We start from the raw sequence: 25,914 nt of genomic DNA, 5'->3' as shown, positions 1-25,914 counted from the left end.
CAGGCCCTAGCAGCACAATGAGTGGATTCAGGTATGATGATTCTAACTGAAATAAGTCACACAGAAAAAGAAACATCATAAGATATCACTAATACACGGAATGTAAACTTGGCTACACAGGAACTGAATCACAGAACAGAACAGGGTCTCAAATTTAGAAAACCAACTTATGCTTCCTTAAGGGGAAAGGTGAGTTGGGGTGCTGCATAAAACCAGAGATTGAAATGAGCACAGATAAAGTTCCTTAAGTCAAATATGGAATAGACAAGAGCTACTCCTTGCTCAACGAAATGGACTCAACACCGCATATTAAACGCCTAAGAATGTACCTGACTAGTAAGTATCTTAAAACCTATGGATTGCTATGTCTCCGAAAGAGAATCAAGCATGTGTACAGGGGCATAAACGCAGCAGTGATAGGATTGGAGAGGTTCGGTGAGCAAATGAAGACCCTTTGAAGTCATATTGCATGGTACCCATTAAACGGGTCTCAACTCTCCAGGTTTACGGTATTCTTACTTCAGCTAAAACATGCATGTGGAACCCAGAGTATGATCAACCATGTGAACGGGAGACGTGTTCAAATATGTCTCAGTTTTCCTCCCCTGGTACTCGGGTGCAACATTCCAGACGCTTTACTAACACTCTCCCGACTTGGAGAGTCAGTCCCTTTAACCTCCTGTTTGGCCCAGTTTGCAATTTCTGCGGAAGATGAACAGGAATAGCGAGAACCAATGAGAGGCTAGCTGGAGGTGTCTGGACCGGGAAATTTAACTCTCATTTCCCACCAGGAAGAGGAATTAACCAAAGGCTCAGCATGCCGGGCCGGAACCAGATTAGGGCCTGAAGCCATCCTGCGGTGTTGCGGCCAGCTCACAAGAAAGCGAGTTGAAGAAAGGAGCTCAGGGGCACTGTAATTCACAAACCTGCAGAGTTATAAATGACAGCTATCGTCCAAAAATAGACTGAAGTAAGGCTGCCAAGAGGACTTGAAAGCGGGGCAGAATTGCAGGAAACCGATTTCAGGAGGTAGACTGGAATTGCACTGAAAGCATAGGAAAAGAGGCAGAACGTCCACAATGATGCACTTGGCCAAAAAGTGCGTATGCGTTTTTTCCTGAATATATTCAGGAAAAAACGCATACGCACTTTTTGGCCAACCAAGCAAGCTTGCAAAGGAAATCTGCACTACAATGAAGTCTCACTTCTCCCCGGTTAAAGGGCCATCTGAAAAAAGTGTAAAATCCAGAAAGGCAGGACAGGCCATGGAGAACTGGGAGCCTTGTTATGCTGATGGGCGGGATGTAAATTGCCAAGAACCACTTGGGAGAAGTGTATGGTGTTTCCTGAAACAACTAAAAAACAAAGCAACAGAACCTAGGGCACTTCCACTTATGGTCCTATAGCTTAGGGAAATTAAAATGAAAAAGACACAGCCACCCCAAAGTTTGGAACGGCTCTGTTTACAAGAACCTCGTTTACAGTACAAGTTCAACATCGCAGAAAGTGAAAAATGGATAAAGAAGTTGTGGTATTTACTTACAAAGCAATATCACTCAGCAATGAAATCTGTGTCATCAGGCCCTTAGCAGCACAATGAGTGGATTCAGGTATGATGATTCTAACTGAAATAAGTCACACAGAAAAAGAAACATCATAAGATATCACTAATACACGGAATGTAAACTTGGCTACACAGGAACTGCATTCCAAAACAGAACAGGGTCTCAAATTTAGAAAACCAACTTATGCTTGCTTAAGGGGAAAGGTGAGTTGGGGTGCTGCATAAAACCAGAGATTGAAATGAGCACAGATAAAGTTCCTTAAGCCAAATATGAAATAGACAAGAGCTACTCCTTGCTCAACGAAATGGACTCAACACCGCATATTAAACGCCTAAGAATGTACCTGACTAGTAAGTATCTTAAAACCTATGGATTGCTATGTCTCCGAAAGAGAATCAAGCATGTGTACAGGGGCATAAACGCAGCAGTGATAGGATTGGAGAGGTTCAGTGAGCAAATGAAGACCTTTTGAAGTCATATTGCATGGTACCCATTCCACGGGTTTCAACTACCCAGATTTTAGGTACTCTGCCTTCAGCTAAAACATGCATGTGGAACCCAGAGTATGATCAACCATGTGATCGGGAGACGTGTTCAAATATGTCTCAGTTTTCCTCCCCTGGTACTTGGGTGCAACATTCCAGACGCTTTACTAACACTCTCCCCATTTGGAGAGTCAGCGCCTTTAACCTCCTGTTTGGCCCAGTTTGCAATTTCTGCGGAAGATGAACAGGAATAGCGAGAACCAATGAGAGACTAGCTGGAGGTGTCTGGACGGGCAAATTTAACTCTCATTTCCCACCAGGAAGAGGAAATAACCAAAGGCTCAGCGTGCCGTACCGGAACCAGATTAGGGCCTGAAGCCAGTCTGCGGTGTTGCGGCCAGCTCAAAAGAAAGCGAGTTGAAGAAAGGAGCTCAGGGGCACTGTAATTCACAAACCTGCAGAGTTATAAATGACAGCTATCGTCCAAAAATAGACTGAAGTAAGGCTGCCAAGAGGACTTGAAAGCGGGGCAGAATTGCAGGAAACCGATTTCAGGAGCTAGACTGGAATTGCATTGAAAGCATAGGAAAAGAGGCAGACCGTCCACAATGATGCACTTGGCCAAAAAGGGCGTATGCGTTTTTTCCTGAATATATTCAGGAAAAAACACATACGCCCTTTTTGGCCAACCAAGCAAGCTTGCAAAGGAAATCTGCACTACAATGAAGTCTCACTTCCCCCCGGTCAAAAGGGCCATCTGAAAAAAGTGTAAAATCCAGAAAGGCAGGACAGGCCATGGAGAACTGGGAGCCTTGTTATGCTGATGGGCGGGATGTAAATTGGCAACAACCACTCGGGAGAAGTGTATGGTGTTTCCTGAAACATCTAAAAAACAAAGCAACAGAACCTAGGGCACTTCCACTTATGGTCCTATAGCTTAGGGAAATTAAAATCAAAAAGACACAGCCACCCCAAAGTTTGGAACGGCTCTGTTTACAAGAAACTCGTTTACAGTACAAGTTCAACATCGCAGAAAGTGAAAAATGGATAAAGAAGTTGTGGTATTTACTTACAAAGCAATATCACTCAGCAAAGACATCTGTGTCATCAGGCCCTTAGCAGCACAATGAGTGGATTCAGGTATGATGATTCTAACTGAAATAAGTCACACAGAAAAAGAAACATCATAAGATATCAGTAATACACGGAATGTAAACTTGGCTACACAGGAACTGAATTACAGAACAGAACAGGGTCTCAAATTTAGAAAACCAACTTATGCTTGCTTAAGGGGAAAGGTGTGTTGGGGTGCTGCATAAAACCAGAGATTGAAATGAGCACAAAGTTCCTTAAGCCAAATATGGAATAGACAAGAGCTACTCCTTGCTCAACGAAATGGACTCAACACCGCATATTAAACGCCTAAGAATGTACCTGACTAGTAAGTACCTTAAAACCTATAGATTGCTATGTCTTCGAAAGAGAATCAAGCATGTGTACAGGGGCATAAACGCAGCAGTGATAGGATTGGAGAGGTTCGTGAGCAAATGAAGACCCTTTGAAGTCATATTGCATGGTACCCATTCCACGGGTTTCAAATACACAGGTTTAAGGTATTCTTCCTTCAGCTAAAACATGCATGTGGAACCCAAGTATGATCAACCATGTGAACGGGAGACGTGTTCAAATATGTCTCAGTTTTCCTCCCCTGGTAGTCGGGTGCAACATTCCAGACGCTTTACTAACACTCTCCCCACTTGGAGAGTCAGCGCCTTTAACCTCCTGTTTGGCCCAGTTTGCAATTTCTGCGGAAGATTAACAGGAATAGCGAGAACCAATGAGAGACTAGCTGGAGGTGTCTGGACGGGCAAATTTAACTCTCATTTCCCACCAGGAAGGGGAAATAACCAAAGGCTCAGCGTGCCGTGCCGGAACCAGATTAGGGCCTGAAGCCATCCTGCGGTGTTGCAGCCAGCTCACAAGAAAGCGAGTTGAAGAAAGGAGCTCAGGGGCACTGTAATTCACAAACCTGCAGAGTTATAAATGACAGCTATCGTCCAAAAATAGACTGAAGTAAGGCTGCCAAGAGGACTTGAAAGCGGGGCAGAATTGCAGGAAACCGATTTCAGGAGGTAGACTGGAATTGCATTGAAAGCATAGGAAAAGAGGCAGAACGTCCACAATGATGCACTTGGCCAAAAAGGGCGTATGCGTTTTTTCCTGAATATATTCAGGAAAAAACGCATACGCCCTTTTTGGCCAACCAAGCAAGCTTGCAAAGGAAATCTGCACTACAATGAAGTCTCAGTTCCCCCCGGTCAAAAGGGCCATCTGAAAAAAGTGTAAAATCCAGAAAGGCAGGACAGGCCATGGAGAACTGGGAGCCTTGTTATGCTGATGGGCGGGATGTAAATTGCCAACAACCACTCGGGAGAAGTGTATGGTGTTTCCTAAAACATCTAAAAAACAAAGCAACAGAACCTAGGGCACTTCCACTTATGGTCCTATAGCTTAGGGAAATTAAAATCAAAAAGACACAGCCACCCCAAAGTTTGGAACGGCTCTGTTTACAAGAACCTCGTTTACAGTACAAGTTCAACATCGCAGAAAGTGAAAAATGGATAAAAAATTGTGGTACTTACGTACAATGCAGTATCACTCAGCAATGAAATCTATGTCATCAGGCCCGTAGCAGAATAATGAGTGGATTCAGGTATGATGATTCTAACTGAAATAAGTCACACAGAAAAAGAAACATCATAAGATATCACTAATACACGGAATGTAAACTTGGCTACACAGGAACTGAATTACAGAACAGAACAGGGTCTCAAATTTAGAAAACCAACTTATGCTTGCTTAAGGGGAAAGGTGAGTTGGGGTGCTGCATAAAACCAGAGATTGAAATGAGCACAGATAAAGTTCCTTAAGCCAAATATGGAATAGACAAGAGCTACTCCTTGCTCAACGAAATGGACTCAAAACCCCATATTAAACGCCTAAGAATGTACCTGACTAGTAAGTATCTTAAAACCTATGGATTGCTATGCCTCCAAAAGAGAATCAAGCATGTGTACAGGGGCATAAACGCAGCAGTGATAGGATTGGAGAGGTTCGGTGCGCAAATGAAGACCCTTTGAAGTCATATTGCATGGTACCCATTACACGGGTCTCAACTCTCCAGGTTTAAGGTATTCTTCCTTCAGCTAAAACATGCATGTGGAACCCAGAGTATGATCAACCATGTGAACGGGAGACGTGTTCAAATATGTCTCAGTTTTCCTCCCCTGGTACTCGGGTGCAACATTCCAGACACTTTACTAACACTCTCCCGACTTGGAGAGTCAGTCCCTTTAACCTCCTGTTTGGCCCAGTTTGCAATTTCTGCGGAAGATGAACAGGAATAGCGAGAACCAATGAGAGGCTAGCTGGAGGTGTCTGGACGGGCAAATTTAACTCTCATTTCCCACCAGGAAGAGGAATTAACCAAAGGCTCAGCATGCCGGGCCGGAACCAGATTAGGGTCTGAAGCCATCCTGCGGTGTTGCGGCCAGGTCACAAGAAAGCGAGTTGAAGAAAGGAGCTCAGGGGCACTGCAATTCACAAACCAGCAGAGTTATAAATGACAGCTATCGTCCAAAAATTGACTGAAGTAAGGCTGCCAAGAGGACTTGAAAGCGGGGCAGAATTGCAGGAAACCGATTGACACAATGATGCCATCCTGCGGTGTTGCGGCTAGCTCAAAAGAAAGCGAGTTGAAGAAAGGAGCTCAGGGGCACTGTAATTCCAAACCTGCAGAGTTATAAATGACAGCTATCGTCCAAAAATAGACTGAAGTAAGTCTGCCAAGAGGACTTGAAAGCCGGGCAGAATTGCAGGAAACCGATTTCAGGAGGTAGACTGGAATTGCATTGAAAGCATAGGAAAAGAGGCAGAACGTCCACAATGATGCACTTGGCCAAAAAGGGCGTATGCGTTTTTTCCTGAATATATTCAGGAAAAAACGCATACGCCCTTTTTGGCCAACCAAGCAAGCTTGCAAAGGAAATCTGCACTACAATGAAGTCTCACTTCCCCCCGGTCAAAAGGGCCATCTGAAAAAAGTGTATAATCCAGAAAGGCAGGACAGGCCATGGAGAACTGGAAGCCTTGTTATGCTGATGGGCGGGATGTAAATTGCCAACAGACACTCGGGAGAAGTGTATGGTGTTTCCTGAAACATCTAAAAAACAAAGCAATAGAGCCTAGGGCACTTCCACTTATGGACCTATAGCTTAGGGAAATTAAAATCAAAAAGACACAGCCACCCCAAAGTTTGGGACGCCTCTGTTTACAAGAACCTCGTTTACCGTACAAGTTCAATATCGCAGAAAGTGAAAAATGGATAAAGAAGTTGTGGTACTCATGTACAAAGCAATATCACTCAGCAATGAAATCTATGTCACCAGGCCCGTAGCAGCACAATGAGTGGATACAGGTATGATGATTCTAACTGAAATAAGTCACACAGAAAAAGAAACATCATAAGATATCAGTAATACACGGAATGGAAACTTGGCTACAGAGGAACTGAATTACAGAACAGAACAGTGTCTCAAATTTAGAAAACCAACTTATGCTTGCTTAAGGGGAAAGGTGAGTTGGGGTGCTGCATAAAACCAGAGATTGAAATGAGCACAGATAAAGTTCCTTAAGCCAAATATGGAATAGACAAGAGCTACTCCTTGCTCAACGAAATGGACTCAACACCGCATATTAAACGCCTAAGAATGTACCTGACTAGTAAGTATCTTAAAACCTATGGATTGCTATGTCTCCGAAGGAGAATCAAGCATGTATACAAGGGTCATAAACGCAGCAGTGATAGGAGTGGAGAGATTCGGTGAGCAAATGAAGACCCTTTGAAGTCATATTGCATGGTACCCATTCCACGGGTCTCAACTCTCCAGGTTTAAGGTATTCTTTCTTCAGCTAAAACATGCATGTGGAACCCAGAGTGTGATCAACCGTGTGATCGGGAGACGTGTTCAAATATGTCTCAGTTTTCATCCCCTGGTACTTCGGTGCAACATTCCAGACACTTTACTAACACTCTCCCCACTTGGAGAGTCAGTCCCTTTAACCTCCTGTTTGGCCCAGTTTGCAATTTCTGCGGAAGATGTACAGGAATAGGGAGAACCAATGAGAGACAAGCGGGAGGTGTCTGGATTGGCAAATTTAACTTTAATTTCCCACCAGGATGAGGAATTAACCAGAGGCTCAGCGTGCCGTGCCGGAACCAGATTAGGGCCTGAAGCCATCCTGCGGTGTTGCGGCCAGCTCACAAGAAAGCGAGTTGAAGAAAGGAGCTCAGGGGCACTGTAATTCACAAACCTGCAGAGTTATAAATGACAGCTATCGTCCAAAAATAGACTGAAGTAAGGCTGCCAAGAGGACTGGAAAGCGGGGCAGAATTGCAGGAAACCGATTTCAGGAGGTAGACTGGAATTACATTGAAAGCATAGGAAAAGAGGCAGAACGTCCACAATGATGCACTTGGCCAAAAAGGGCGTATGCGTTTTTTCCTGAATATATTCAGGAAAAAACGCATACGCCCTATTTGGCCAACCAAGCAAGCTTGCAAAGGAAATCTGCACTACAATGAAGTCTCACTTTTCCCCGGTTGAAGGGCAATCTGAAAAAAGTGTAAAATCCAGAAAGGCAGGACAGGCCATGGAGAACTGGGAGCCTTGTTATGCTGATGGGCGGGATGTAAATTGCCAACAACCACTCCGGAGAAGTGTATGGTGTTTCCTGAAACATCTATAAAACAAAGCAACAGAGCCTAGGGCACTTCCACTTATGGTCCTATAGTTTAGGGAAATTAAAATCAAAAAGACACAGCCACCCCAAAGTTTGGAACGGCTCTGTTTACAAGAACCTCGTTTACAGTACAAGTTCAACATCACAGAAAGTGAAAAATGGATAAAGAAGTTGTGGTATTTACTTACAAAGCAATATCACTCAGCAATGAAATCTGTGTCATCAGGCCCTTAGCAGCACAATGACTGGATTCAGGTATGATGATTCTAACTGAAATAAGTCACACAGAAAAAGAAACATCATAAGATATCAGTAATACACGGAATGTAAACTTGGCTACACAGGAAATGAATTACAGAACAGAACAGGGTCTCAAATTTAGAAAACCAACTTATTCTTGCTTAAGGGTAAAGGTGAGTTGGGGTGCTGCATAAAACCAGAGATTGAAATGAGCACAGATAAAGTTCCTTAAGCCAAATATGGAATAGACAAGAGCTACTCCTTGCTCAACGAAATGGACTCAACACCGCATATTAAACGCCTAAGAATGTACCTGTCTAGTAAGTATCTTAAAACCTATGGATTGCTATGTCTGCGAAAGAGAATCAAGCATGTGTACAGGGGCATAAACGCAGCAGTGATAGGATTGGAGAGGTTCGTGAGCAAATGAAGACCCTTTGAAGTCATATTGCATGGTACCCATTACACGGGTCTCAACTCTCCAGGTTTAAGGTATTCTTCCTTCAGCTAAAACATGCATGTGGAACCCAGAGTATGATCAACCGTGTGAACGGGAGACGTGTTCAAATATGTCTCAGTTTTCCTCCCCTGGTACTCGGGTGCAACATTCCAGACGCTTTACTAACACTCTCCCCACTTGGAGAGTCAGCACCTTTAACCTCCTGTTTGTCCCCGTTTGCAATTTCTGCGGAAGATGAACAGGAATAGCGAGAACCAATGAGAGACTAGCTGGAGGTGTCTGGACGGGCAAATTTAACTCTCATTTCCCACCAGGAAGAGGAATTAACCAAAGGCTCAGCGTGCCATGCCGGAACCATATTAGGGCCTGAAGCCATCCTGCGGTGTTGCGGCCAGCTCACAAGAAAGCGAGTTGAAGAAAGGAGCTCAGGGGCACTGTAATTCACAAACCTGCAGAGTTATAAATGACAGCTATCGTCCAAAAATATACTGAAGTAAGGCTGCCAAGAGGACTTGAAAGCGGGGCAGAATTGCAGGAAACCGATTTCAGGAGGTAGACTGGAATTGCATTGAAAGCATAGGAAAAGAGGCAGAACGTCCACAATGATGCACTTGGCCAAAAAGGGCGTATGCGTTTTTTCCTGAATATATTCAGGAAAAAACGCATACGCCCTTTTTGGCCAACCAAGCAAACTTGCAAAGGAAATCTGCACTACAATGAAGTCTCACTTCTCCCCGGTTAAAGGGCCATCTGAAAAAAGTGTAAAATCCAGAAAGGCAGGACAGGCCATGGAGAACTGGGAGCCTTGTTATGCTGATGGGCAGGATGTAAATTGCCAACAACCACTCGGGAGAAGTGTATGGTGTTTCCTGAAACATCTAAAAAACAAAGCAACAGAGCCTAGGGCACTTCCACTTATGGTCCTATAGCTTAGGGAAATTAAAATCAAAAAGACACAGCCACCCCAAAGTTTGGGACACCTCCGTATACAAGAACCTCGTTTACCGTACAAGTTCAATATCACAGAAAGTGAAAAATGGATAAAGAACTTGAGGTACTTACGTACAATGCAGTATCACTCAGCAATGAAATCTATGTCATCAGGCCCTTAGCAGCATAATGAGTGGATTCAGGTACGATGATTCTAACTGAAATAAGTAACACAGAAAAAGAAACATCATAAGATATCAGTAATACATGGAATGTAAACTTGGCTACACAGGAACTGCATTCCAAAACAGAACAGGGTCTCAAATTTAGAAAACCAACTTCTGCTTGCTTAAGGGGAAAGGTGAGTTGGGGTGCTGCATAAAACCAGAGATTGAAATGAGCACAGATAAAGTTCCTTAAGCCAAATATGGAATAGACAAGAGCTACTCCTTGCTCAACGAAATGGAGTCAACACCCCATATTAAACGCCTAAGTATGTACCTGACTAGTAAGTATCTTAAAAACTATGGATTGCTATGTCTCCAAAAGAGAATCAAGCGTGTGTACAGGGGCATAAACGCAGCAGTGATAGATTTGGAGAGGTTCGGTGAGCAAATGAAGACCCTTTGAAGTCATATTGCATGGTACCCATTCCACGGGTTTCAACTACCCAGGTTTAAGGTATTCTTCCTTCAGCTAAAACATGCATGTGGAACCTAGAGTATGATCAACCATGTGATCGGGAGACGTGTTCAAATATGTCTCAGTTTTCGTACCCTGGTACTCGGGTGCAACTTTCCAGACGCTTACTAACACTCTCCCCACTTGGAGAGTCAGTCCCTTTAACCTCCTGTTTGGCCCAGTTTGCAATTTCTGCGGAAGATGAACAGGAATAGCGAGAATCAATGAGAGACTAGCTGGAGTTGTCTGGATGGGCAAATTTAACTCTCATTTCCCACCAGGAAGAGGAATTAACCAAAGGCTCAGCGTGCCGTGCCGGAACCAGATTAGGGCCTGAAGACATCCTGCAGTGTTGCGGCCAGGTCACAAGAAAGCAAGTTGAAGAAAGGAGCTCAGGGGCACTGTTATTCACAAACCTGCAGAGTTATAAATGACAGCTATCGTCCAAAAATATACTGAAGTAAGGCCGCCAAGAGGACTTGAAAGCGGGGCAGAATTGCAGGAAACCGATTTCAGGAGGTAGACTGGAATTGCATTTCAAGCATAGGAAAAGAGGCAGAACGTCCACAATGATGCACTTGGCCAAAAAGGGCGTATGCGTTTTTTCCTGAATATATTCACGAAAAAACGCATACGCCCTTTTTGGCCAACCAAGCAAACTTGCAAAGGAAATCTGCACTACAATGAAGTCTCACTTCCCCCCGGTCAAAAGGGCCATCTGAAAAATGTGTAAAATCCAGAAAGGCAGGACAGGCCATGGAGAACTGGGAGCCTTGTTATGCTGATGGGCGGGATGTAAATTGCCAACAACCACTCGGGAGAAGTGTATGGTGTTTCCTGAAACATCTAAAAAACAAAGCAACAGAGCCTAGGGCACTTCCACTTATGGTCCTATAGCTTAGGGAAATTAAAATCAAAAAGACACAGCCACCCCAAAGTTTGGGACACCTCCGTTTACAAGAACCTCGTTTACCGTACAAGTTCAATATCACAGAAAGTGAAAAATGGATAAAGAACTTGAGGTACTTACGTACAATGCAGTATCACTCAGCAATGAAATCTATGTCATCAGGCCCGTAGCAGAATAATGAGTGGATTCAGGTATGATGATTCTAACTGAAATAAGTCACACAGAAAAAGAAACATCATAAGATATCACTAATACACGGAATGTAAACTTGACTACACAGGAACTGCAGTCCAAAACAGAACAGGGTCTCAAATTTAGAAAACCAACTTATGCTTGCTTAAGGGGAAAGGTGAGTTGGGGTGCTGCATAAAACCAGAGATTGAAATGAGCACAGATAAAGTTCCTTAAGCCAAATATGGAATAGACAAGAGCTACTCCTTGCTCAACGAAATGGACTCAACACCCCATATTAAACGCCTAAGAATGTACCTGACTAGTAAGTATCTTAAAACCTATGGATTGCTATGTCTCCAAAAGAGAATCAAGCGTGTGTACAGGGGCATAAACGCAGCAGTGATAGGATTGGAGAGGTTCGGTGAGCAAATGAAGACCCTTTGAAGTCATATTGCATGGTACCCATTCCACGGGTTTCAACTACCCAGGTTTAAGGTATTCTTCCTTCAGCTAAAACATGCATGTGGAACCCAGAGTATGATCAACCATGTGATCGGGAGACGTGTTCAAATATGTCTCAGTTTTCTTACCCTGGTACTCGGGTGCAACATTCCAGACGCTTTACTAACACTCTCCCGACTTGGAGAGTCAGTCCCTTTAACCTCCTGTTTGGCCCAGTTTGCAATTTCTGCGGAAGATGAACAGGAATAGCGAGAACCAATGAGAGGCTAGCTGGAGGTGTCTGGACGGGCAAATTTAACTCTCATTTCCCACCAGGAAGAGGAATTAACCAAAGGCTCAGCGTGCCGTGCCAGAACCAGATTAGGGCCTGAAGCCATCCTGCGGTGTTGCGGCCAGGTCACAAGAAAGCGAGTTGAAGAAAGGAGCTCAGGGGCACTGTAATTCACAAACCTGCAGAGTTATAAATGACAGCTATCGTCCAAAAATAGACTGAAGTAAGGCTGCCAAGAGGACTTGAAAGCGGGGCAGCATTGCAGGAAACTGATTTCAGGAGGTAGACTGGAATTGCATTGAAAGCATAGGAAAAGAGGCAGAACGTCCACAATGATGCACTTGGCCAAAAAGGGCGTATGCGTTTTTTCCTGAATATATTCAGGAAAAAACGCATACGCACTTTTTGGCCAACCAAGCAAGCTTGCAAAGGAAATCTGCACTACAATGAAGTCTCACTTCCCCCCGGTCAAAAGGGCCATCTGAAAAAAGTGTAAAATCCAGAAAGGCAGGACAGGCCATGGAGAACTGGGAGCCTTGTTATGCTGATGGGCGGGATGTAAATTGCCAACAGACACTTGGGAGAAGTGTATGGTGTTTCCTGAAACATCTAAAAAACAAAGCAACAGAGCCTAGGGCACTTCCACTTATGGTCCTATAGCTTAGGGAAATTAAAATCAAAAAGACACAGCCACCCCAAAGTTTGGGACGCCTCTGTTTACAAGAACCTCGTTTACAGTACAAGTTCAACATCGCAGAAAGTGAAAAATGGATAAAGAAGTTGTGGTATTCACTTACAAAGCAATATCACTCAGCAATGAAATCTATGTCATCAGGCCCTTAGCAGCACAATGAGTGGATCCAGGTATGATGATTCTAACTGAAATAAGTCACACAGAAAAAGAAACATCATAAGATATCAGTAATACACGGAATGTAAACTTGGCTACACAGGAACTGAATTACAGAACAGAACAGGGTCTCAAATTTAGAAAACCAACTTATTCTTGCTTAAGGGTAAAGGTGAGTTGGGGTGCTGCATAAAACCAGAGATTGAAATGAGCACAGATAAAGTTCCTTAAGCCAAATATGGAATAGACAAGAGCTACTGCTTGCTCAACGAAATGGACTCAACACCGCATATTAAACGCCTAAGAATGTACCTGTCTAGTAAGTATCTTAAAACCTATGGATTGCTATGTCTGCGAAAGAGAATCAAGCATGTGTACAGGGGCATAAACGCAGCAGTGATAGGATTGGAGAGGTTCGTGAGCAAATGAAGACCCTTTGAAGTCATATTGCATGGTACCCATTCCACGGGTTTCAACTACCCAGGTTTTAGGTATTCTTCCTTCAGCTAAAACATGCATGTGGAACCCAGAGTATGATCAACCATGTGATCGGGAGACGTGTTCAAATATGTCTCAGTTTTCCTCCCCTGGTACTCGGGTGCAACATTCCAGATGCTTTACTAACACTCTCCCCACTTGGAGAGTCAGTCCCTTTAACCTCCTGTTTGGCCCAGTTTGCAATTTCTGCGGAAGATGAACAGGAATAGCGAGAACCAATGAGAGACTAGCTGGAGGTGTCTGGACGGGCAAATTTAACTCTCATTTCCCACCAGGAAGAGGAATTAACCAAAGGCTCAGCGTGCCGTGCCGGAACCAGATTAGGGCCTGAAGCTATCCTGCGGTGTTGCGGCCAGCTCACAAGAAAGCGAGTTGTAGAAAGGAGCTCAGGGGCACTGTAATTCACAAACCTGCAAAGTTATAAATGACAGCTATCGTCCAAAAATAGACTGAAGTAAGGCTGCCAAGAGGACTTGAAAGCGGGGCAGAATTGCAGGAAACCGATTTCAGGAGGTAGACTGAAATTGCATTGAAAGCATAGGAAAAGAGTCAGAACGTCCACAATGATGCACTTGGCCAAAAAGGGCGTATGCGTTTTTTCCTGAATATATTCAGGAAAAAACGCATACGCCTTTTTTGGCCAACCAAGCAAACTAGCAAAGGAAATCTGCACTACAATGAAGTCTCACTTCCCCCCGGTCAAAAGGGCCATCTGAAAAAAGTGTAAAATCCAGAAAGGCAGGACAGGCCATGGAGAACTGGGAGCCTTGTTATGCGGATGGGTGGGATGTAAATTGCCAACAGACACTTGGGAGAAGTGTATGGTGTTTCCTGAAACATCTAAAAAACAAAGCAACAGAGCCTAGGGCAATTCCACTTATGGTCCTATAGCTTAGGGAAATTAAAATCAAAAAGACACACCCACCCCAAAGTTTGGGACGCCTCTGTTTAGAAGAACCTCGTTTACCGTACAAGTTCAATATCACAGAAAGTGAAAAATGGATAAAGAACTTGTGGTACTTACGTACAATGCAGTATCACTCAGCAATGAAATCTATGTCATCAGGCCCGTAGCAGCATAATGAGTGGATTCAGGTACGATGATTCTAACTGAAATAACTCACACATAAAGAAACATCATAAGATATCACTAATACACGGAATGTAAACTTGGCTACACAGGAACTGAATTACAGAACAGAACAGGGTCTCAAATTTAGAAAACCAACTTCTGCTTGCTTAAGGGGAAAGGTGAGTTGGGGTGCTGCATAAAACCAGAGATTGAAATGAGCACAGATAGAGTTCCTTAAGCCAAATATGGAATAGACAAGAGCTACTCCTTGCTCAACGAAATGGATTCAACACCGCATATTAAACGCCTAAGAATGTACCTGACTAGTAAGTATCTTAAAACCTATAGATTGCTATGTCTCCGAAAGAGAATCAAGCATGTGTACAGGGGCATAAACGCAGCAGTGATAGGATTGGAGAGGTTCGGTGAGCAAATGAAGACCCTTTGAAGTCATATTGCATGGTACCCATTCCACGGGTTTCAACTACCCAGGTTTTAGGTATTCTTCCTTCAGCTAAAACATGCATGTGGAACCCAGAGTATGATCAACCATGTGATCGGGAGACGTGTTCAAATATGTCTCAGTTTTCGTACCCTGGTACTCGGGTGCAACATTCCAGACACTTTACTAACACTCTCCCGACTTGGAGAGTCAGTCCCTTTAACCTCCTGTTTGGCCCAGTTTGCAATTTCTGCGGAAGATGAACAGGAATAGCGAGAACCAAGAGAGGCTAGCTGGAGGTGTCTGGACGGGCAAATTTAACTCTCATTTCCCACCAGGAAGAGGAATTAACCAAAGGCTCAGCATGCCGGGCCGGAACCAGATTAGGGCCTGAAGCCATCCTGCGGTGTTGCGGCCAGGTCACAAGAAAGCGAGTTGAAGAAAGGAGCTCAGGGGCACTGCAATTCACAAACCAGCAGAGTTATAAATGACAGCTATCGTCCAAAAATTGACTGAAGTAAGGCTGCCAAGAGGACTTGAAAGCGGGGCAGAATTGCAGGAAACCGATTGACACAATGATGCCATCCTGCGGTGTTGCGGCTAGCTCAAAAGAAAGCGAGTTGAAGAAAGGAGCTCAGGGGCACTGTAATTCACAAACCTGCAGAGTTATAAATGACAGCTATCGTCCAAAAATAGACTGAAGTAAGTCTGCCAAGAGGACTTGTAAGCCGGGCAGAATTGCAGGAAACCGATTTCAGGAGGTAGACTGGAATTGCATTGAAAGCATAGGAAAAGAGGCAGAACGTCCACAATGATGCACTTGGCCAAAAAGGGCGTATGCGTTTTTTCCTGAATATATTCAGGAAAAAACGCATACGCCCTTTTTGGCCAACCAAGCAAGCTTGCAAAGGAAATCTGCACTACAATGAAGTCTCACTTCCCCCCGGTGAAAAGGGCCATCTGAAAAAAGTGTATAATCCAGAAAGGCAGGACAGGCCATGGAGAACTGGAAGCCTTGTTATGCTGATGGGCGGGATGTAAATTGCCAACAGACACTCGGGAGAAGTGTATGGTGTTTCCTGAAACATCTAAAAAACAAAGCAATAGAGCCTAGGGCACATCCACTTATGGACCTATAGCTTAGGGAAATTAAAATCAAAAAGACACAGCCACCCCAAAGTTTGGGACGCCTCTGTTTACAAGAACCTCGTTTACCGTACAAGTTCAATATCGCAGAAAGTGAAAAATGGATAAAGAAGTTGTGGTACTCATGTACAAAGCAATATCACTCAGCAATGAAATCTATGTCACCAGGCCCGTAGCAGCACAATGAGTGGATTCAGGTATGATGATTCTAACTGAAATAAGTCACACAGAAAAAGAAACATCATAAGATATCAGTAATACACGGAATGGAAACTTGGCTACAGAGGAACTGAATTACAGAACAGAACAGTGTCTCAAATTTAGAAAACCAACTTATGCTTGCTTAAGGGGAAAGGTGAGTTGGGGTGCTGCATAAAACCAGAGATTGAAATGAGCACAGATAAAGTTCCTTAAGCCAAATATGGAATAGACAAGAGCTACTCCTTGCTCAACGAAATGGACTCAACACCGCATATTAAACGCCTAAGAATGTACCTGACTAGTAAGTATCTTAAAACCTATGGATTGCTATGTCTCCGAAGGAGAATCAAGCATGTATACAAGGGTCATAAACGCAGCAGTGATAGGAGTGGAGAGATTCGGTGAGCAAATGAAGACCCTTTGAAGTCATATTGCATGGTACCCATTCCACGGGTCTCAACTCTCCAGGTTTAAGGTATTCTTTCTTCAGCTAAAACATGCATGTGGAACCCAGAGTGTGATCAACCGTGTGATCGGGAGACGTGTTCAAATATGTCTCAGTTTTCATCCCCTGGTACTTCGGTGCAACATTCCAGACACTTTACTAACACTCTCCCGACTTGGAGAGTCAGTCCCTTTAACCTCCTGTTTGGCCCAGTTTGCAATTTCTGCGGAAGATGTACAGGAATAGGGAGAACCAATGAGAGACAAGCGGGAGGTGTCTGGATTGGCAAATTTAACTTTAATTTCCCACCAGGATGAGGAATTAACCAGAGGCTCAGCGTGCCGTGCCGGAACCAGATTAGGGCCTGAAGCCATCCTGCGGTGTTGCGGCCAGCTCACAAGAAAGCGAGTTGAAGAAACGAGCTCAGGGGCACTGTAATTCACAAACCTGCAGAGTTATAAATGACAGCTATCGTCCAAAAATAGACTGAAGTAAGGCTGCCAAGAGGACTGGAAAGCGGGGCAGAATTGCAGGAAACCGATTTCAGGAGGTAGACTGGAATTACATTGAAAGCATAGGAAAAGAGGCAGAACGTCCACAATGATGCACTTGGCCAAAAAGGGCGTATGCGTTTTTTCCTGAATATATTCAGGAAAAAACGCATACGCCCTTTTTGGCCAACCAAGCAAGCTTGCAAAGGAAATCTGCACTACAATGAAGTCTCACTTCCCCCCGGTCAAAAGGGCCATCTGAAAAAAGTGTAAAATGCAGAAAGGCAGGACAGGCCATGGAGAACTGGGAGCCTTGTTATGCTGATGGGCGGGATGTAAATTGCCAACAACCACTCCGGAGAAGTGTATGGTGTTTCCTGAAACATCTAAAAAACAAAGCAACAGAGCCTAGGGCACTTCCACTTATGGTCCTATAGCTTAGGGAAATTAAAATCAAAAAGACACAGCCTCCCCAAAGTTTGGAACGGCTCTGTTTACAAGAACCTCGTTTACAGTACAAGTTCAACATCACAGAAAGTGAAAAATGGATAAAGAAGTTGTGGTATTTACTTACAAAGCAATATCACTCAGCAATGAAATCTGTGTCATCAGGCCCTTAGCAGCACAATGAGTGGATTCAGGTATGATGATTCTAACTGAAATAAGTCACACAGAAAAAGAAACATCATAAGATATCAGTAATACACGGAATGTAAACTTGGCTACACAGGAAATGAATTACAGAACAGAACAGGGTCTCAAATTTAGAAAACCAACTTATTCTTGCTTAAGGGTAAAGGTGAGTTGGGGTGCTGCATAAAACCAGAGATTGAAATGAGCACAGATAAAGTTCCTTAAGCCAAATATGGAATAGACAAGAGCTACTCCTTGCTCAACGAAATGGACTCAACACCGCATATTAAACGCCTAAGAATGTACCTGTCTATTAAGTATCTTAAAACCTATGGATTGCTATGTCTCCGAAAGAGAATCAAGCATGTGTACAGGGGCATAAACGCAGCAGTGATAGGATTGGAGAGGTTCGTGAGCCAATGAAGACCCTTTGAAGTCATATTGCATGGTACCCATTACACGGGTCTCAACTCTCCAGGTTTAAGGTATTCTTCCTTCAGCTAAAACATGCATGTGGAACCCAGAGTATGATCAACCGTGTGAACGGGAGACGTGTTCAAATATGTCTCAGTTTTCCTCCCCTGGTACTCGGGTGCAACATTCCAGACGCTTTACTAACACTCTCCCCACTTGGAGAGTCAGCACCTTTAACCTCCTGTTTGGCCCCGTTTGCAATTTCTGCGGAAGATGAACAGGAATAGCGAGAACCAATGAGAGACTAGCTGGAGGTGTCTGGACGGGCAAATTTAACTCTCATTTCCCACCAGGAAGAGGAATTAACCAAAGGCTCAGCGTGCCGTGCCGGAACCAGATTAGGGCCTGAAGCCATCCTGCGGTGTTGCGGCCAGCTCACAAGAAAGCGAGTTGAAGAAAGGAGCTCAGGAGCACTGTAATTCACAAACCTGCAGAGTTATAAATGACAGCTATCGTCCAAAAATATACTTTAGTAAGGCTGCCAAGAGGACTTGAAAGCGGGGCAGAATTGCAGGAAACTGATTTCAGGACGTAGACTGGAATTGCATTGAAAGCATAGGAAAAGAGGCAGAACGTCCACAATGATGCACTTGGCCAAAAAGTGCGTATGCGTTTTTTCCTGAATATATTCAGGAAAAAACGCATACGCCCTTTTTGGCCAACCAAGCAAACTTGCAAAGGAAATCTGCACTACAATGAAGTCTCACTTTTCCCCGGTTGAAGGGCAATCTGAAAAAAGTGTAAAATCCAGAAAGGCAGGACAGGCCATGGAGAACTGGGAGCCTTGTTATGCTGATGGGCGGGATGTAAATTGCCAACAACCACTCCGGAGAAGTGTATGGTGTTTCCTGAAACATCTATAAAACAAAGCAACAGAGCCTAGGGCACTTCCACTTATGGTCCTATAGTTTAGGGAAATTAAAATCAAAAAGACACAGCCACCCCAAAGTTTGGAACGGCTCTGTTTACAAGAACCTCGTTTACAGTACAAGTTCAACATCACAGAAAGTGAAAAATGGATAAAGAAGTTGTGGTATTTACTTACAAAGCAATATCACTCAGCAATGAAATCTGTGTCATCAGGCCCTTAGCAGCACAATGACTGGATTCAGGTATGATGATTCTAACTGAAATAAGTCACACAGAAAAAGAAACATCATAAGATATCAGTAATACACGGAATGTAAACTTGGCTACACAGGAACTGAATTACAGAACAGAACAGGGTCTCAAATTTAGAAAACCAACTTATTCTTGCTTAAGGGTAAAGGTGAGTTGGGGTGCTGCATAAAACCAGAGATTGAAATGAGCACAGATAAAGTTCCTTAAGCCAAATATGGAATAGACAAGAGCTACTCCTTGCTCAACGAAATGGACTCAACACCGCATATTAAACGCCTAAGAATGTACCTGTCTAATAAGTATCTTAAAACCTATGGATTGCTATGTCTGCGAAAGAGAATCAAGCATGTGTACAGGGGCATAAACGCAGCAGTGATAGGATTGGAGAGGTTCGTGAGCAAATGAAGACCCTTTGAAGTCATATTGCATGGTACCCATTACACGGGTCTCAACTCTCCAGGTTTAAGGTATTCTTCCTTCAGCTAAAACATGCATGTGGAACCCAGAGTATGATCAACCGTGTGAACGGGAGACGTGTTCAAATATGTCTCAGTTTTCCTCCCCTGGTACTCGGGTGCAACATTCCAGACGCTTTACTAACACTCTCCCCACTTGGAGAGTCAGCACCTTTAACCTCCTGTTTGTCCCCGTTTGCAATTTCTGCGGAAGATGAACAGGAATAGCGAGAACCAATGAGAGACTAGCTGGAGGTGTCTGGACGGGCAAATTTAACTCTCATTTCCCACCAGGAAGAGGAATTAACCAAAGGCTCAGCGTGCCATGCCGGAACCATATTAGGGCCTGAAGCCATCCTGCGGTGTTGCGGCCAGCTCACAAGAAAGCGAGTTGAAGAAAGGAGCTCAGGGGCACTGTAATTCACAAACCTGCAGAGTTATAAATGACAGCTATCGTCCAAAAATATACTGAAGTAAGGCTGCCAAGAGGACTTGAAAGCGGGGCAGAATTGCAGGAAACCGATTTCAGGAGGTAGACTGGAATTGCATTGAAAGCATAGGAAAAGAGGCAGAACGTCCACAATGATGCACTTGGCCAAAAAGGGCGTATGCGTTTTTTCCTGAATATATTCAGGAAAAAACGCATACGCCCTTTTTGGCCAACCAAGCAAACTTGCAAAGGAAATCTGCACTACAATGAAGTCTCACTTCTCCCCGGTTAAAGGGCCATCTGAAAAAAGTGTAAAATCCAGAAAGGCAGGACAGGCCATGGAGAACTGGGAGCCTTGTTATGCTGATGGGCGGGATGTAAATTGCCAACAACCACTCGGGAGAAGTGTATGGTGTTTCCTGAAACATCTAAAAAACAAAGCAACAGAGCCTAGGGCACTTCCACTTATGGTCCTATAGCTTAGGGAAATTAAAATCAAAAAGACACAGCCACCCCAAAGTTTGGGACACCTCCGTATACAAGAACCTCGTTTACCGTACAAGTTCAATATCACAGAAAGTGAAAAATGGATAAAGAACTTGAGGTACTTACGTACAATGCAGTATCACTCAGCAATGAAATCTATGTCATCAGGCCCTTAGCAGCATAATGAGTGGATTCAGGTACGATGATTCTAACTGAAATAAGTAACACAGAAAAAGAAACATCATAAGATATCAGTAATACATGGAATGTAAACTTGGCTACACAGGAACTGCATTCCAAAACAGAACAGGGTCTCAAATTTAGAAAACCAACTTCTGCTTGCTTAAGGGGAAAGGTGAGTTGGGGTGCTGCATAAAACCAGAGATTGAAATGAGCACAGATAAAGTTCCTTAAGCCAAATATGGAATAGACAAGAGCTACTCCTTGCTCAACGAAATGGAGTCAACACCCCATATTAAACGCCTAAGTATGTACCTGACTAGTAAGTATCTTAAAAACTATGGATTGCTATGTCTCCAAAAGAGAATCAAGCGTGTGTACAGGGGCATAAACGCAGCAGTGATAGATTTGGAGAGGTTCGGTGAGCAAATGAAGACCCTTTGAAGTCATATTGCATGGTACCCATTCCACGGGTTTCAACTACCCAGGTTTAAGGTATTCTTCCTTCAGCTAAAACATGCATGTGGAACCTAGAGTATGATCAACCATGTGATCGGGAGACGTGTTCAAATATGTCTCAGTTTTCGTACCCTGGTACTCGGGTGCAACTTTCCAGACGCTTACTAACACTCTCCCCACTTGGAGAGTCAGTCCCTTTAACCTCCTGTTTGGCCCAGTTTGCAATTTCTGCGGAAGATGAACAGGAATAGCGAGAACCAATGAGAGACTAGCTGGAGTTGTCTGGATGGGCAAATTTAACTCTCATTTCCCACCAGGAAGAGGAATTAACCAAAGGCTCAGCGTGCCGTGCCGGAACCAGATTAGGGCCTGAAGACATCCTGCAGTGTTGCGGCCAGGTCACAAGAAAGCAAGTTGAAGAAAGGAGCTCAGGGGCACTGTTATTCACAAACCTGCAGAGTTATAAATGACAGCTATCGTCCAAAAATATACTGAAGTAAGGCCGCCAAGAGGACTTGAAAGCGGGGCAGAATTGCAGGAAACCGATTTCAGGAGGTAGACTGGAATTGCATTGAAAGCATAGGAAAAGAGGCAGAACGTCCACAATGATGCACTTGGCCAAAAAGGGCGTATGCATTTTTTCCTGAATATATTCACGAAAAAACGCATACGCCCTTTTTGGCCAACCAAGCAAACTTGCAAAGGAAATCTGCACTACAATGAAGTCTCACTTCCCCCCGGTCAAAAGGGCCATCTGAAAAATGTGTAAAATCCAGAAAGGCAGGACAGGCCATAGAGAACTGGGAGCCTTGTTATGCTGATGGGCGGGATGTAAATTGCCAACAACCACTCGGGAGAAGTGTATGGTGTTTCCTGAAACATCTAAAAAACAAAGCAACAGAGCCTAGGGCACTTCCACTTATGGTCCTATAGCTTAGGGAAATTAAAATCAAAAAGACACAGCCACCCCAAAGTTTGGGACACCTCCGTTTACAAGAACCTCGTTTACCGTACAAGTTCAATATCACAGAAAGTGAAAAATGGATAAAGAACTTGAGGTACTTACGTACAATGCAGTATCACTCAGCAATGAAATCTATGTCATCAGGCCCTTAGCAGCATAATGAGTGGATTCAGGTACGATGATTCTAACTGAAATAAGTCACACAGAAAAAGAAACATTATAAGATATCACTAATACACGGAATGTAAACTTGACTACACAGGAACTGCAGTCCAAAACAGAACAGGGTCTCAAATTTAGAAAACCAACTTATGCTTGCTTAAGGGGAAAGGTGAGTTGGGGTGCTGCATAAAACCAGAGATTGAAATGAGCACAGATAAAGTTCCTTAAGCCAAATATGGAATAGACAAGAGCTACTCCTTGCTCAACGAAATGGACTCAACACCCCATATTAAACGCCTAAGAATGTACCTGACTAGTAAGTATCTTAAAACCTATGGATTGCTATGTCTCCAAAAGAGAATCAAGCGTGTGTACAGGGGCATAAACGCAGCAGTGATAGGATTGGAGAGGTTCGGTGAGCAAATGAAGACCCTTTGAAGTCATATTGCATGGTACCCATTCCACGGGTTTCAACTACCCAGGTTTAAGGTATTCTTCCTTCAGCTAAAACATGCATGTGGAACCCAGAGTATGATCAACCATGTGATCGGGAGACGTGTTCAAATATGTCTCAGTTTTCTTACCCTGGTACTCGGGTGCAACATTCCAGACGCTTTACTAACACTCTCCCGACTTGGAGAGTCAGTCCCTTTAACCTCCTGTTTGGCCCAGTTTGCAATTTCTGCGGAAGATGAACAGGAATAGCGAGAACCAATGAGAGGCTAGCTGGAGGTGTCTGGACGGGCAAATTTAACTCTCATTTCCCACCAGGAAGAGGAATTAACCAAAGGCTCAGCGTGCCGTGCCAGAACCAGATTAGGGCCTGAAGCCATCCTGCGGTGTTGCGGCCAGGTCACAAGAAAGCGAGTTGAAGAAAGGAGCTCAGGGGCACTGTAATTCACAAACCTGCAGAGTTATAAATGACAGCTATCGTCCAAAAATAGACTGAAGTAAGGCTGCCAAGAGGACTTGAAAGCGGGGCAGCATTGCAGGAAACCGATTTCAGGAGGTAGACTGGAATTGCATTGAAAGCATAGGAAAAGAGGCAGAACGTCCACAATGATGCACTTGGCCAAAAAGGGCGTATGCGTTTTTTCCTGAATATATTCAGGAAAAAACGCATACGCCCTTTTTGGCCAACCAAGCAAGCTTGCAAAGGAAATCTGCACTACAATGAAGTCTCACTTCCCCCCGGTCAAAAGGGCCATCTGAAAAAAGTGTAAAATCCAGAAAGGCAGGACAGGCCATGGAGAACTGGGAGCCTTGTTATGCTGATGGGCGGGATGTAAATTGCCAACAGACACTTGGGAGAAGTGTATGGTGTTTCCTGAAACATCTAAAAAACAAAGCAACAGAGCCTAGGGCACTTCCACTTATGGTCCTATAGCTTAGGGAAATTAAAATCAAAAAGACACAGCCACCCCAAAGTTTGGGACGCCTCTGTTTACAAGAACCTCGTTTACAGTACAAGTTCAACATCGCAGAAAGTGAAAAATGGATAAAGAAGTTGTGGTATTCACTTACAAAGCAATATCACTCAGCAATGAAATCTATGTCATCAGGCCCTTAGCAGCACAATGAGTGGATTCAGGTATGATGATTCTAACTGAAATAAGTCACACAGAAAAAGAAACATCATAAGATATCAGTAATACACGGAATGTAAACTTGGCTACACAGGAACTGAATTACAGAACAGAACAGGGTCTCAAATTTAAAAAACCAACTTATTCTTGCTTAAGGGTAAAGGTGAGTTGGGGTGCTGCATAAAACCAGAGATTGAAATGAGCACAGATAAAGTTCCTTAAGCCAAATATGGAATAGACAAGAGCTACTGCTTGCTCAACGAAATGGACTCAACACCGCATATTAAACGCCTAAGAATGTACCTGTCTAGTAAGTATCTTAAAACCTATGGATTGCTATGTCTCCGAAAGAGAATCAAGCATGTCTACAGGGGCATAAACGCAGCAGTGATAGGATTGGAGAGGTTCGTGAGCAAATGAAGACCCTTTGAAGTCATATTGCATGGTACCCATTCCACGGGTTTCAACTACCCAGGTTTTAGGTATTCTTCCTTCAGCTAAAACATGCATGTGGAACCCAGAGTATGATCAACCATGTGATCGGGAGACGTGTTCAAATATGTCTCAGTTTTCCTCCCCTGGTACTCGGGTGCAACATTCCAGATGCTTTACTAACACTCTCCCCACTTGGAGAGTCAGTCCCTTTAACCTCCTGTTTGGCCCAGTTTGCAATTTCTGCGGAAGATGAACAGGAATAGCGAGAACCAATGAGAGACTAGCTGGAGGTGTCTGGACGGGCAAATTTAACTCTCATTTCCCACCAGGAAGAGGAATTAACCAAAGGCTCAGCGTGCCGTGCCGGAACCAGATTAGGGCCTGAAGCTATCCTGCGGTGTTGCGGCCAGCTCACAAGAAAGCGAGTTGTAGAAAGGAGCTCAGGGGCACTGTAATTCACAAACCTGCAAAGTTATAAATGACAGCTATCGTCCAAAAATAGACTGAAGTAAGGCTGCCAAGAGGACTTGAAAGCAGGGCAGAATTGCAGGAAACCGATTTCAGGAGGTAGACTGAAATTGCATTGAAAGCATAGGAAAAGAGTCAGAACGTCCACAATGATGCACTTGGCCAAAAAGGGCGTATGCGTTTTTTCCTGAATATATTCAGGAAAAAACGCATACGCCTTTTTTGGCCAACCAAGCAAACTAGCAAAGGAAATCTGCACTACAATGAAGTCTCACTTCCCCCCGGTCAAAAGGGCCATCTGAAAAAAGTGTAAAATCCAGAAAGGCAGGACAGGCCATGGAGAACTGGGAGCCTTGTTATGCGGATGGGTGGGATGTAAATTGCCAACAGACACTTGGGAGAAGTGTATGGTGTTTCCTGAAACATCTAAAAAACAAAGCAACAGAGCCTAGGGCACTTCCACTTATGGTCCTATAGCTTAGGGAAATTAAAATCAAAAAGACACACCCACCCCAAAGTTTGGGAAGCCTCTGTTTACAAGAACCTCGTTTACCGTACAAGTTCAATATCACAGAAAGTGAAAAATGGATAAAGAACTTGTGGTACTTACGTACAATGCAGTATCACTCAGCAATGAAATCTATGTCATCAGGCCCGTAGCAGCATAATGAGTGGATTCAGGTACGATGATTCTAACTGAAATAACTCACACATAAAGAAACATCATAAGATATCACTAATACACGGAATGTAAACTTGGCTACACAGGAACTGAATTACAGAACAGAACAGGGTCTCAAATTTAGAAAACCAACTTCTGCTTGCTTAAGGGGAAAGGTGAGTTGGGGTGCTGCATAAAACCAGAGATTGAAATGAGCACAGATAGAGTTCCTTAAGCCAAATATGGAATAGACAAGAGCTACTCCTTGCTCAAC

General features: G+C 43.8%; 1 long non-coding RNA gene across 2 annotated transcripts in view; it reads right to left on the bottom strand.

Moving 5' to 3' along the window:
- LOC307181247 overlaps positions 1-25,914 on the bottom strand; it is a 559,683-nt gene that overhangs the window by 71,268 nt on the left and 462,501 nt on the right. The gene's annotated exons all lie outside the window — the stretch shown is intronic.

Source organism: Stenella coeruleoalba (genome assembly GCF_951394435.1).
Source record: "Stenella coeruleoalba genome assembly, contig: scaffold_152, whole genome shotgun sequence".
Classification (NCBI taxonomy): domain Eukaryota; kingdom Metazoa; phylum Chordata; class Mammalia; order Artiodactyla; family Delphinidae; genus Stenella; species Stenella coeruleoalba.
Note: the sequence above shows the minus strand (reverse complement) of the source record. Positions and strands in the feature narration are given on the sequence as shown.